This window comes from Peromyscus eremicus, chromosome 3, assembly GCF_949786415.1.
Source record: "Peromyscus eremicus chromosome 3, PerEre_H2_v1, whole genome shotgun sequence".
NCBI classification, from domain to species: Eukaryota; Metazoa; Chordata; class Mammalia; order Rodentia; family Cricetidae; genus Peromyscus; species Peromyscus eremicus.
In genome coordinates, this window is record NC_081418.1 from 43,222,994 (window position 1) to 43,235,212 (window position 12,219).

Consider the following 12,219-nt stretch of genomic DNA (forward strand, 5'->3'; position numbering starts at 1 on the left):
GAATTCCCTCTGGCCAGGATAGGTCAGTCTGCTGTATTCAGGCCTTCAACTGCCTAGATGAGGCTCACCCACATCCCACAGGCTAATCTACTTTATTCAGAGTTTTCTGATCATTCATCTTGTGTACAAAATTCTCCCCCTAAAATATTCATAATAATATTTAATGAAATATCTTGGCATGGTGGCCCAGCCAGTTGACACATAAAATTCACTATCCCAGGGTTGGGGATGGGGTGCAGTGGTAGAGCAAGTACTTAGCTTGCGGAAAGCTCTGGGTTCGAGCCTCAACATCAACAGAAGTCACCGTGTACCTTCCTCTCTCCACAGGGCCCCAGCAGCCACCCAGAAGCTGCAGTGTTTCTTTCTTCCTCACATTTTCATAGGAAATCCATGTTTATATGTCCCTATGACAGGTCAGGTGACAGTTTCCACTAAGGTGTGTGGCCTTGGTGAAAAGGTTTACCAAGGAGGACAAGCTGCAGAATCACTAGTTCTTACCCCCATCACATCCCCATGAGAGATCATTCGGTCCAGGCAGTAGTCCCAGGTGTGTGTGTGTGTGTGTGTGTGTGTGTGTGTGTGTGTGTGTGTGTGTGTAAGCTTCCATAAATATCCTCTGCACATAGTATGAGCTTGGGGCCAGGGTCAGATCAAGTCTGAAGAGAGATGATGGGTGGTGAGCCACTGACCAGCTCCTTTGAAGGTAGAACATGTAGGTGACTTCACTTGGGGATGGATCCCTGTCTTAGATGCCCAGGGCTAAGGATACATATTGGGATACTAGAACTCTGAAGAGCGCTGGAGACCTGGCAACTCAAGGGAGTATTTACAGAGAGATCTTCAAGTACATCATGGCCCAGAGACTGTGAAGTGAGATCTTGTCTCTCCCTTTCTTCTTCTACCTCCTGCTCGGTGACCTGGAGGAGCCAGGAAGGTGGCGAGGAGGGACATCAGTACCAAGGGAAGGAGGAGGAAGCTGGTCTGACATTGGTGGCCCACCTGTGAGGCTTGGGCTGGGCAGTGGGAGGGGGCTTTTGACTTTGTGACTGTGTCCCCGTCCCTCTTCATGGTGATATCAGAGGGGGTTTCTTCATCAGAGGGGGTTTCTTCACCTCAGGGGGACGGGGTCTGGCCGGGTGACTTGTCAATGGGATGTCAGCTCGTGTCACATGCACAAGGCTGGTAATGTGTTTCAACTGGGACTTGCTTCCTGCCCTTCTCCTGTCATTGGAGACTATGCACCTGAAGCCACACCCAGAATCATGAAGCCATGCAGCTGACCCCCAGAGCAGGAAGCAGATGCTTATCTCTGTGTCACTGAGTCCTGGGAGCTTGAGTATGTGGCGTTATTATGACAACGAGGGACTGATAAAAAGAGGGAGTCAAGCAGAGTTTAAAGTCATGGTGCCACACAAAGATAGGCATCAGTGGGTCAGAAGACATGATTTATGGATTAGAACTGTCTCTGTCTCTGAAGTGCTGAGATTGCAGCCAGGCCCCAACATGCCAGGCCTTAACCCTTCCATGACTGACTGTGAGTAGGTGTTGCTAAGAGTTCTGCTTGTATGTAGGGACCTCAGTACAAGCTCCCCACTCTCCAGAGCCAGTCTTCCTACACGTGGGTAGAGGCAGATGCTGGCTGCAGGGCCAACAGGCAGATGAACCACGATGGACTAATGGGGCAGCAGCTTCTGCTTACACCCTGCTCCCATGGCTTCCTGTTCCACTTGCCTCCTAGCACCTGGGAATCCTTCCCACTTTTTGGTGATGAGTTCAGCTAGCTGTACCTTGAACTGTTAAAAAAAAAAGTTTCCCAGAGTTTTTATGTATTTTTATTCCCATCTTTCTGGATCGTCCAGTCTCCAGACCCTTCTTTTGGGAAATGCATACTTCTCGGCCAGGAGGGAACACTTGGCAGAGAGCAGCAGAATGGACTATGCTGATTGGTCGGTGGTTTCTTTGGATAAGAGGGCAAGCTCCCATCACAGTAGTCTCCAGCTTCTACTTAAAAGTATTTTGAAAAAGCATGTGTCTGTCTCGTAGCTTAGATCAATTTCACAATGGAAATAATTGTAGAAGGGAATTTCCAACATGTTTGAAATGTTTTTATTTAAAAATGAGATGATTCCATGTAAGCGGAAGGCCTTAGTGATTTTGTAACAACCCCCATTTGTTAAAAAGCACACACATGACTTCTTTAAAAGTTTGAAGCGTGACATCATTTTTCTCTTTGAACTAATATTCCATTTCCCCCTGAGCAACTTCATCTTGATGGAATGCTTTGCCTTTGAAAGTGTTCTATTGATCATCCTTCCATACTTCACAGGATCCAAACATGTTTGTGAAATTAAATTTGATTCCCCATGATCATAAATCCATAAATGTTGATGGCATTTCTTCTGAATTGAATTATTTTTGGCAATTATTACTAATGTGCAGTTGATCAAAGCAACTATAAACTTTAATAAATAATTAAGAAGTGGAAATGCATCTTTTCAGTAGATGCATTAGGTCAAGACCCCGTGGTAAAATACTGTGTACTACTTGAATGGGACAAGATTCGGTATGTGCCTTGTGCTCACGTTTTGTCTTTACAGACTCAAGCAGAGTGGCTTTGCTCATGTGTAACATGCTGGAAGAGGAAGAGTTGCACTCTTCCTATTTTTTGATTTCTTACATTTCTTCCAAATCACATGATCTAGCATCGACATTTATTATTTTACTATTATTATTATTATTATTATTATTATTATTATTATTATCAACTTTGTTTAATTAGCAGCTTGATTAGGTACCCCTACAATGTTGGAAAAAGCAAAGAATTGAACAGTCAGATGGCTAGCAAAAAGAGAATGGAGTCGTTATTTTCTCACCATGGAAACCAGTGGTTCAAAAGTAGAGCAATTGCCTAGTGTATCCAAGGCTTTGGGTTTGATACCCAGCATCATGCAAAGAAAAAGCAATTGCTATTTGTTAGGTGGCCTGGGGTTTCCACATCTGGGGAGAGAATGCAGCACAGGGCGATCCTGCAGAGGAGATGCATTTTAATTTTGTCAATGGAAAGAGGAGAATCTTGAGGCAGAGGGCCCTGCTGGAGGTCCAGGAAGACAGACTTTTCAGAGGAGTACATTTGTGGGTTGAGTTTCTGAAACAGAAATGTGTTCCCCCCCAGGTTGCTAGTCCTGCATACCTTCTCCCCAGCTTTTGAGCCCCAAGTCATCAGACTTAGATAGGTAGGCTTCCTGTAAGAGGAGGCTTTTGCAGCTGGATCTGTAGGGTGGGACCTCATGTGTCCTTACCCTGCCCTGAATACTAAAAGTCAACAGTGACGGGCTATGTATGCTCACTGTGCATAAACATCTTAGTGGTGATGCATGTGCCTGATGAATCCACAAGTCAGCTCCATGAGGAATTAATTCTCATAAGCCTTCACTTACAGGTGAGAAGCTGAGGCTTAGAAGGATTGAAGAATTGTCCTGGGTCACACAGCTGGTAATTGGTAGAACTGTGGGTTGGACCCTACAGAATTTGTCTACTTTGTGAATAGCGGCAAATGAGAAGCAGCAAAGGAGGCCTGGAGGCGGGTCCTCAACTCCCCTTCTTTTCATCAGAAGAGGAAGCAGTAGGAGAGAGCTCCTCAAATCACTGAAAATGACAGAACACCCGTGGCTTGTTTGTGAGCAACAGGACTGGTTTGCTTGTCTCAGTCCTAATGTCACCTACTGTGATGGTGATGATGGTGATGATACTGATGATGCTGGTGATGATGGTGGTGATCCTGGTGCTGATGATGATGGTGATGATGGCAGTGATCCCAGTGCTGGTGATGATGGTGATGATGGTGATGATACTGATGATGGTGGTGATCCCAGTGCTGGTGATGATACTGATGCTGGTGGTGATGGTGGTGATCCTGGTGCTGGTGATGATGGTAGTGATAGTGCAGATGGTGGTAAGGATGTTGATGGTACTGATGATAGTCTTCGTGGTGATGATGATGACAGCATTAATCTTGATTGGTAGAGATGATGGGGACAACAATGATGATAACAAGTACATGTATGCATGTGCGCTTGAATATGTATGTTTGCATGTTCCTGTTTATGTGCCTGTATGTGCATGTGGAAGCTCAAATTCAATGTTGAGTGTCTTTTCTTGATCACTCTCCACCATTATTTATTGATATTTAGAGGTCTTTATTTTTTATTTATTACTTTTTTGTCATAACATTTTCCTTGATGATTTGGGAGTTGCACACAATGCACCCTGATCACACTCACTTCCCAGTCTTTCCAGGTCCATATCCCCCTGTGACCTTCCCTAAAGAAAAGAAGGAGAAAAGAAAAGAAAGAAAAAGACTGCATCCAGTTTGTGCTGCCCCTGTACTCGCTGGAGCGTGGCCAAACTGCCAGGGCCAGCCCCTTAAAGAAAACCAGGACCTTCCCGCCCCCACCCCTGCCAGAAGCCCTCAACTGTGAAGCATTTCTATCCCAGTTTTAAAGAATTCTCTTCAATGGCTTTCTGTCCAGACTGTTTCTTTTCTGGGGAAGGTGAGGGCGGGGTAGGGGAGGTTGACACAGAAGCCTCTGTGTCTCCCGTTCCCAGCCGGGAGTCTGGTGTTATCAATACCACTGCAAAAGAAGCTCCCAGCCAGGCAGTGGTGGCGCACGCCTTTAATCCCAGCACTCGGGAGGCAGAGGCAGGCGGATCTCTGTGAGTTTGAGGCCAGCCTGGTCTGCAAAGCGAGTTCCAGGAAAGGCGCAAAGCTACACAGAGAAACCCTGTCTCGAAAAGTAAAAAAAAAAAAAAAAAAATCTCCCTTACCCTTTTGTTTGTTTGTTTGGTTTTTCGAGACAGGGTTTCTTTGTGTAGCTTTGTGCCTTTCCTGGATCTCGCCTTGGAACAAAATTTCTCTGGGTAGGCTTGGCTGTCCTGGAACTTTCTCCGTAGACCACACTGGCCTTGAACTCACAGATCTACCTGCCTCTGCCTCCCACATGCTGGGATTAAAGGCATGTGTCACCACCGCCTGGTGCTTCCTCGTCCTTTATAGTCAGTGGCAGCATGGATCATGGACTCCCACGAGGTTCCTGGTGGCAGTATGGACCACAGACATCCACACGGCCCCCACCCTCAGCAGGAATGTTTTGATTTTTAAGGATTTTTATTTCTGTGTGCATATGAGTATGTGTGTGCGGGTGTCCATGTCTTTGTACACAAGACACCAGAAGCGGGTGTCAGATCCCTGGAAGCTGAACTTACAGGCATTTGAATGTTCTGTTTGTTATGTAGGTGCTGGGATCTTGTGATGGTTAGATCTTGTGATGGTTAGTTTTATATATCAACTTGTCACAACTTAGAATCACCTGCGAGGAGAGCCTCCATTAAGGACCTGTCTAGATCAGGTTGGCCCGTGGGCATGTCTGTGGGGGTTGTCTAAACGATTAACTGATGTGGGAAGGCCTGGTCCATTGTAGGTGGCACCGTTCGCTGGCCCTGGATGACAGAAGAATGAAGTTTGCTGAGCATAGGCGGCAAGTGAGCACGCAGCATGGGCGGATTAATTTTCCTAGGAATTAACTATCGACTGTGGCTGTGGTGTGACCAGCCGCCTCAGGTTCCTGCCTTTACTTCCCTTCAATGATGGGCTGTCCCTTGGCGTTGTAAACCAGATAAACCCTTTCTGCCCATAGCTGCTTTTGCTTAGGGGGTTTTATCACAGCACCAGAAACGAAGCTAGAACAGATACGAGCCCTGAGTCTCGGGACTGGGGAGAGCGGTCTTAACTGCCGAGCCAAGCCTCCAAGTACCGCACTTAGTTTCCATTCTATTATTTTCACTGAACTTGAAGATCTTCAGGTTAGGCTGACCAGCCAATGAGACGAGGGATCTCTCTTCCTGCCCCGCCCCTCCCATCTCCTTGCACTGGGATGCAGGTGTGTGTGTGTGCTGCCACACCCAGATTTTATGTGGGTTCTGGGACTCTATTAACGTCCCTGTGCTTGTGTATGGCAGGCACTTACTGATTGAACCATCCCCCTAACACACTTCCGTGAGACGCTTCCAACTCTAATTCTCTACCCTGTTAGATCGTTCACCTGCTTGTCTGTCGAGCATTTCCTTCGGAGCACACCTTCAGCTGCTTGATGTTTAAACGATCTCCCCTTGGTTGTCCCTTCTGCAGTGATGACTCCCGTGAGACTGTCGTTTAAATGAGGTTGGCCATTTTTAAAAAAGATTTATTTATTTTTATGCGCGTTGGTATTTTGTCTGCATGTACGTTTGTGTGAGGGTGCCAGATCCTCTGGAACTGGAGTTACAGACAGCTGCGAGCTGCCATGTGAGTGCTGGGAATTGAACCAGGGTCCTCTGGAAGAGCAGTCAGTGCTCTTAACCGCTGAGTCACCTCTTCAGCCCGAGGTTGATAATTTTAAGACTCCATGTCCTCATCTGTCTCCTCTGAATAGATATCATTGCCAAGGTGACTTTTGATATATGCATGCCTGAATTTACCACCATCTTTCCGATGTGGTTTGGCCAGGGCAGGATGCTAGGACACTGCTCTTTCCTCTGCTCTGTGGAGGCTCTCTGACTACTTCTGCGACCATGCACAGATTCCGATGCAGTCTGCTGCAACCCGAGTCTCTTCGCGTTCCCTATACTTGTATAACTGACAGGTTGTGACCTGGGCTATGAGACGTCACGGCTGCCTCTGTGGAATTCCATCTTGATGTCTGCAGTCCATGTTCTGGCCTGATAAAGGGATTTGAATTATGATTCTGCTCCTTAGGCAGGGCAAAGCATGCTAAAGATGGGCCAAGAATGGCACAGTGAAGAGTAGGGGATAGTGTTGTGAACTTACCCAAGTGATCACATGCATTATTTAGGGATAGGTGAGGGGTAGAGGCTTGTTTTATTTATTGGTTGCCCACTAAACTTTCTACGTCATGGTATATTCTGCTAAAGGTAAATCTCAGAGCAAATTCTGTTAGGTGCAGTTTATTAGCAGACATGACAGCAGAAAGAGTAATATGACTCACTTGCGTTAGCTCTGTGACGTCCAGATGTCGTGTCCCGCGCCGCCCTGCCCCCCCCCCCCCACGCCCTGGCCCCCATGGCTGGGATCAGGTGGCAATCCTCCACAAGTCCTGGGTGGAATCTTCAGCCCTGAGCTGCTATCCTGGGGGGTCAGAATCACTGGTCCCACAGGTCTCATTCCCCATGTACAATGGGACGAGAGTGCTCAGGGATGGTTCTTCCTCCCTGCTCATGAGCTGCGTCCACTCGAGCAGTGAAAGTGTTTTCTAACATCCATTACACTAATTAACACAAGCTGCAGGGATGATCAAAACTCAAGTCGGTCTGAATGCTTGGAAGCTCTGAGTGTGAGGTTTTCAGGAGAGTATTTCAGATCTAACAGCCAACCCCCGTTGTGACTACTTCCCATGAAGGAACTTCAGATGCTCACTGCCTCCCTGGGCTATGTATGTGAGATTGTCTTACATGTTTATATGTATGGCTTGCATACTGAAGTATTTTTCATGGTGACAAGTAGATTGTGAGTCTGGAGTCTGGGCCCCGGGTTTCCTCCCCTGCTCTTATTACCTCATTCTGTACAGTAGAAGATGTCCTCTTGTGGCCACCGTAGTCATACACTATGAGTGCTTGAGTGCTTATCTGTGTGTGAGAGGACTCAGTACATATTCTACAATGCCACACGGTGTAAGTGAACAGAGAGATCTTTTGGTGGTGGTGGTGGTGGTGGTGGTGGGAAGCTTGGGTTAGCAGAAAGAAAACATGCAGCTGCCTGCCCTCAGAATCCTTACATTGCAATGCTGGGGTGGGTGGCCTGCTGGATAAGTGAGGTGTCACACACTCCCACAGAAAGCCTTGCCACATGGGATTTGCCTCCTTATGGGCAAAGCTTAAGGGTGACATAATGTCAGGAAGGAAACCTCACTGCACAGTACGGGGTGGGATTCATGGGAATCCCAGCACTGCTGTTCCTGGAGACTAGGAGCCCCATGAGGCACTGTGGCCTCTTTGCCGAGGACTGGGTGGAGGGAGGGGAGGAAGCCCTCTGGTGAGGGGAAAAGCTGAAGCCGACTGACTTCGACTCAAAGGATCCAGGGTAGGGACTTGGGGTAGTGCTTAGGCAATCAGCCTCTCTGCCGCATGTGTGACTGGGCAAGTGGTGTTCCGTCCTGGGTTCCAGTCTTCTAATGCTCCAGCAGGGTATAGAAATGGTGATTTCAGATACATTAGATCCCATGAGTCAAAACATTGAAAACCTTTCTTGCATAAATGAACAAGATCCTGCAAGTGTTAATATCTTGTTAATATAGATGCTTAAATGATTTGAATGTGGAAAGAGATTGTGAGAGGCTGTGCATCACTGTGTGACTCCATGAGCGTCTGTAGGGTGGTGACAGTGTTTCTATCATTTTTTTTTAAACACATAAAAAAGGCATGCTGAGGGCTGGAGAGGTGACCCAGATGTTAAGTGTGCATGCTGCGCTTACAGAGGACCCTTGTTAGGTAGCTCACAATTATCTGTAAGCCAGGTCCAGGACATAGGATGCCCTCTTCTGGACTTCAAGGGCACCTGCATTCATATGCATAAACCCACACACAGATACTCACGTGAACACTTAATTAACGTCTTTTAAAAAAGGCCCACAGATATTTTTGTGCCTAGAGTTCTTTTTCTTCTTTTTAACACTATTGCATTTATTTTCATTCTTTGTGTGACTAATCATGGCCCCAAGGAACCCTTTTCAGACCTTGACTTCAAAGTACAGAATCAAACTGGGTGTGATAGCACACGCCTCTAATCCCAGCACGTGAGAGAGGCAGAAGCAGGCAGATCAATGTGAGTTTGAGGCCAGCATGATCTACATAGTGAGTTCCAGATCAGACAGAGCCACACAGTGAGACCCTGTCTTAGAAAACAAACACTCATAAAACAAAACAAAAAACCCCCACAGATTCAGACACTATATTTTCATGACCAAATGGAGACCAAGACTGTGGAACTTTTCTTGCCCATTTGTATTAACAGGTATGTCAGTCAACGTTGGTTGGTGTGATAGAAGACCTCAGGGTATCCGCTTTAAGGAGAAAAGGTTCATGTAGTTCACACTGTTAGAGGTTCCAGCCCCGGCTTAGCTGGCTTCATTATTTTGAGCTATAGTGAGGTAGAGCATCATGCTGGGAGTATAAGTCACTCACTTCAGAGAGAGAGAGAGAGAGAGAGACAGAGAGAGACAGAGAGAGAGAGAGAGAGAGACAGAGAGAGACACTAGTGGTTCAAGTTCCTTCTAGGATGTCACAACCTAACTTCCTCCCACAAGGCCTCAGATCCCAAGGTCCCACCACCTCCTAATAAACCCACAGACTGGTGTGTAGTCAGACTTTCTCATAGGGACCGCCAGTCCCCCAAACAATAACACGGAGACTTCTTATTAATTACAAAAACTTGGCCTTAGCTTAGGCTCGTTCCCAACTAGCTTTTATAACTCAAATTAACCCGTTTCTATTCATCTATATCCTGCTACGTGGCTTTTTACCTCTTTTTCATTCTGTATGTCCGACTCTGTCTGTGTCTCACTGGCATCTTTCATGCATCTAGATTCTTCCCGAGTTCCTCTCTTCCCCGCCCCCTCCCCAGAAGTCCTGCCTAACCTCTCCTGCCTAGCCATTGGCCATTCAGCTCTTTATTAAACCAATCAGAAGGTGCCTTTCACACAGTGTGATCAAATATCCTGCAACACAGGTGACCAGCATATTAACCACCTTGAGAGGCCTTTAAATCCAAATCATCACAGCAAGACTAACCCAAGTGAGATATGGTGGCACTCACTCATAATCTTATCACTCAGAGATGAAGGTAGGAGGGCTATCTTTGGCTAGGCTGGGGACAGCTCTGTTGGTAAATTGCATATCCTGCAAGCAAGACCTGAGTTCCATCCCAGAACTCACATCGAAAAGCCGCATATGATGGTGTGCCTCGCAATCCTAGTGCTGAGAGGCAGATAAGCAGATTCCTGGGGCTTACTGGCCATCTGGCCAGGATTTTTTTGTTTGTTTGTTTTCTTTTTCTTTTTTTTAAGACAGGTTCTCTCTATAGAGCCCTGGCTATCCTAGAACTCACTATGAGGACCAGGCTGGCTTTGAACTCATAGAGATCCATCTGCCTCTGCCTCCCAAGTGCTTGGATTAAAGACATGTACCATCATGCCCACTCTTAGTTTTTGAGTCAGCTTGACACAAGATAGGGTTATCTGGGAAGAAGGAATTGTAATTGAGAAAAGGCCTCCATAGGATTTGCCTGAAGGCGAGTTTGGAGGGCATTTTCTTGACTGATGATTGATGTGGGAGGGGCCAGCCCATTGTGGGTAGTTCCATCCCTGAGCTGGTGGTCCTGGGATGTATAAGATAAACTGAGCAAGCCAGGAGGATCAAGCCAGGAAGAAGCACTCCTCCACGATCTCTGCATCACTTCCTGCCTCCAGGTTCCTGCCCTGTCGGAGTACCTGTCTTGACTCCCCTCAGTGATGGGTTGTTATCTGGAAGTGTAAGCTGAAATAAACACTTTCTTCCCAAGCTGCTTTTGGTCATGGTGTTTTATCCCAGAAATAGGAGCCCTAAGACAGAGACCTTGTTTAAAAAAACAAAAAACAAAAAACTAAACTAAACTAAACAAAAAAAACCAACCCAAACCAATGTGAATGGTACCTGAGGAATACCTTCAAGATTGGCCTCTGGCCTCCACACCCATGCACACGTGTGTGCACCCCCACCCCCAACACACATTCATCATTAACCACACAGTGGGTTCAATGCTAACCTTGACTGCATGAAACCCTCTATCAAAAACAAAACAAATAAACCCATTGAAGAGATAGACATATTCTGAGCAGGGTTTCCTTTCCACATTCACTCGTTTACCATGTAGTTGAAGAACTAGGCTGGTATAATTTTCTTGCATTTGGCAAAAATCATATGTAGAGCGACCTAAAAGTACAGGGTCGGTCCAGACCATTTTTCTTTATCAAAGCGACCATGTTTGCCTTCTTTCTACGCCCTGCACATTCTGGAGGCAGATCGCTTGCTTTGATGGTACTGCTCTTCCCCTTTTCAAAAACCCTTGGGGGAATTTCTTTCCTGGTTTTCTTCTTCTGCACCTGGCCAAGTTTCCTGCACACACCAGCCAGTCAATAAATATCTGTTGTGGCTGATGATGATCAGGAGTGAAATTGAGGAAGCCTTTCATGTGTTGATAATGGCGGTGCCGTGCATCGGATCGGGCGTGAGGGGCTGCCAGCATTGATGATTACCGTCACAGCTCCATCTCTCCGAACCGACTTAGCAAGGCTCTGATTGAACGATGATAAAGGTATCATTTTGCTGCATTAGGAGGAAAAGGTATATGGAGATGTGACGTGCGCAGTGTTTCATAACTTTCCCTGGATAAAAATAGGGGCATTTGTCTTCTTTCATCTAAGGCGGAATCATTTCTGAAATGGAGCCTTAAATTTTGAGGTGTAGAACATTTTCAGTTAAACATCCTTGAGAAAGCTTGCTTCATGTTTTTCTGCCCAAATGGGGAGTAAGATTGCAGAACCCTGTTACCTCCTGATAATGGGAGCTCTGAATGGGAGCGTGGCTGCAGGAAGTGCAGTCACTCCTGGAAGCCTTCTTACTGGATGCTGGCTTTTGTTTCGCCTTAGAGCTGTGGTTCAGAGGGGTGGGGCCACAAGATGTCGTGAGAAAGAAGAATAAAGGGCAGTCCTGCAGAGTGGCACTTTTAGGGTATCCATCACATACCAGGTTCTGTGACAGAAAAGGTGCTGACAGGTTAATGGTAGAGGACAGAGATCTACCCCAGCTCCAGGGAATGGGGGTGGGGGGCATTCTTGGGAGAGCGGCTCTCTGCACCTAGCCCCTAGTTGATGAAGGTCGTGCAGGACTGCTGCTGAGGTTTTGACAAAGACGGGATGGAGGCAGGGATGAATGGTTTCGGTGATGCAATTACATTTTACCTTTTGTATTTATTTTTTAGTTTATGTGCAGAGAGATTTGCTTGCATATGTATGTATGTATGCCACATACATGCCTGATGCCTACAGAGGTCAGAGGATGGCATCAAATCCCCAGAAACTGGAGTTAGAGAAGCTTGTGAGATGCTATGTGGGTGCTGAGAATTGAACCTGGGTC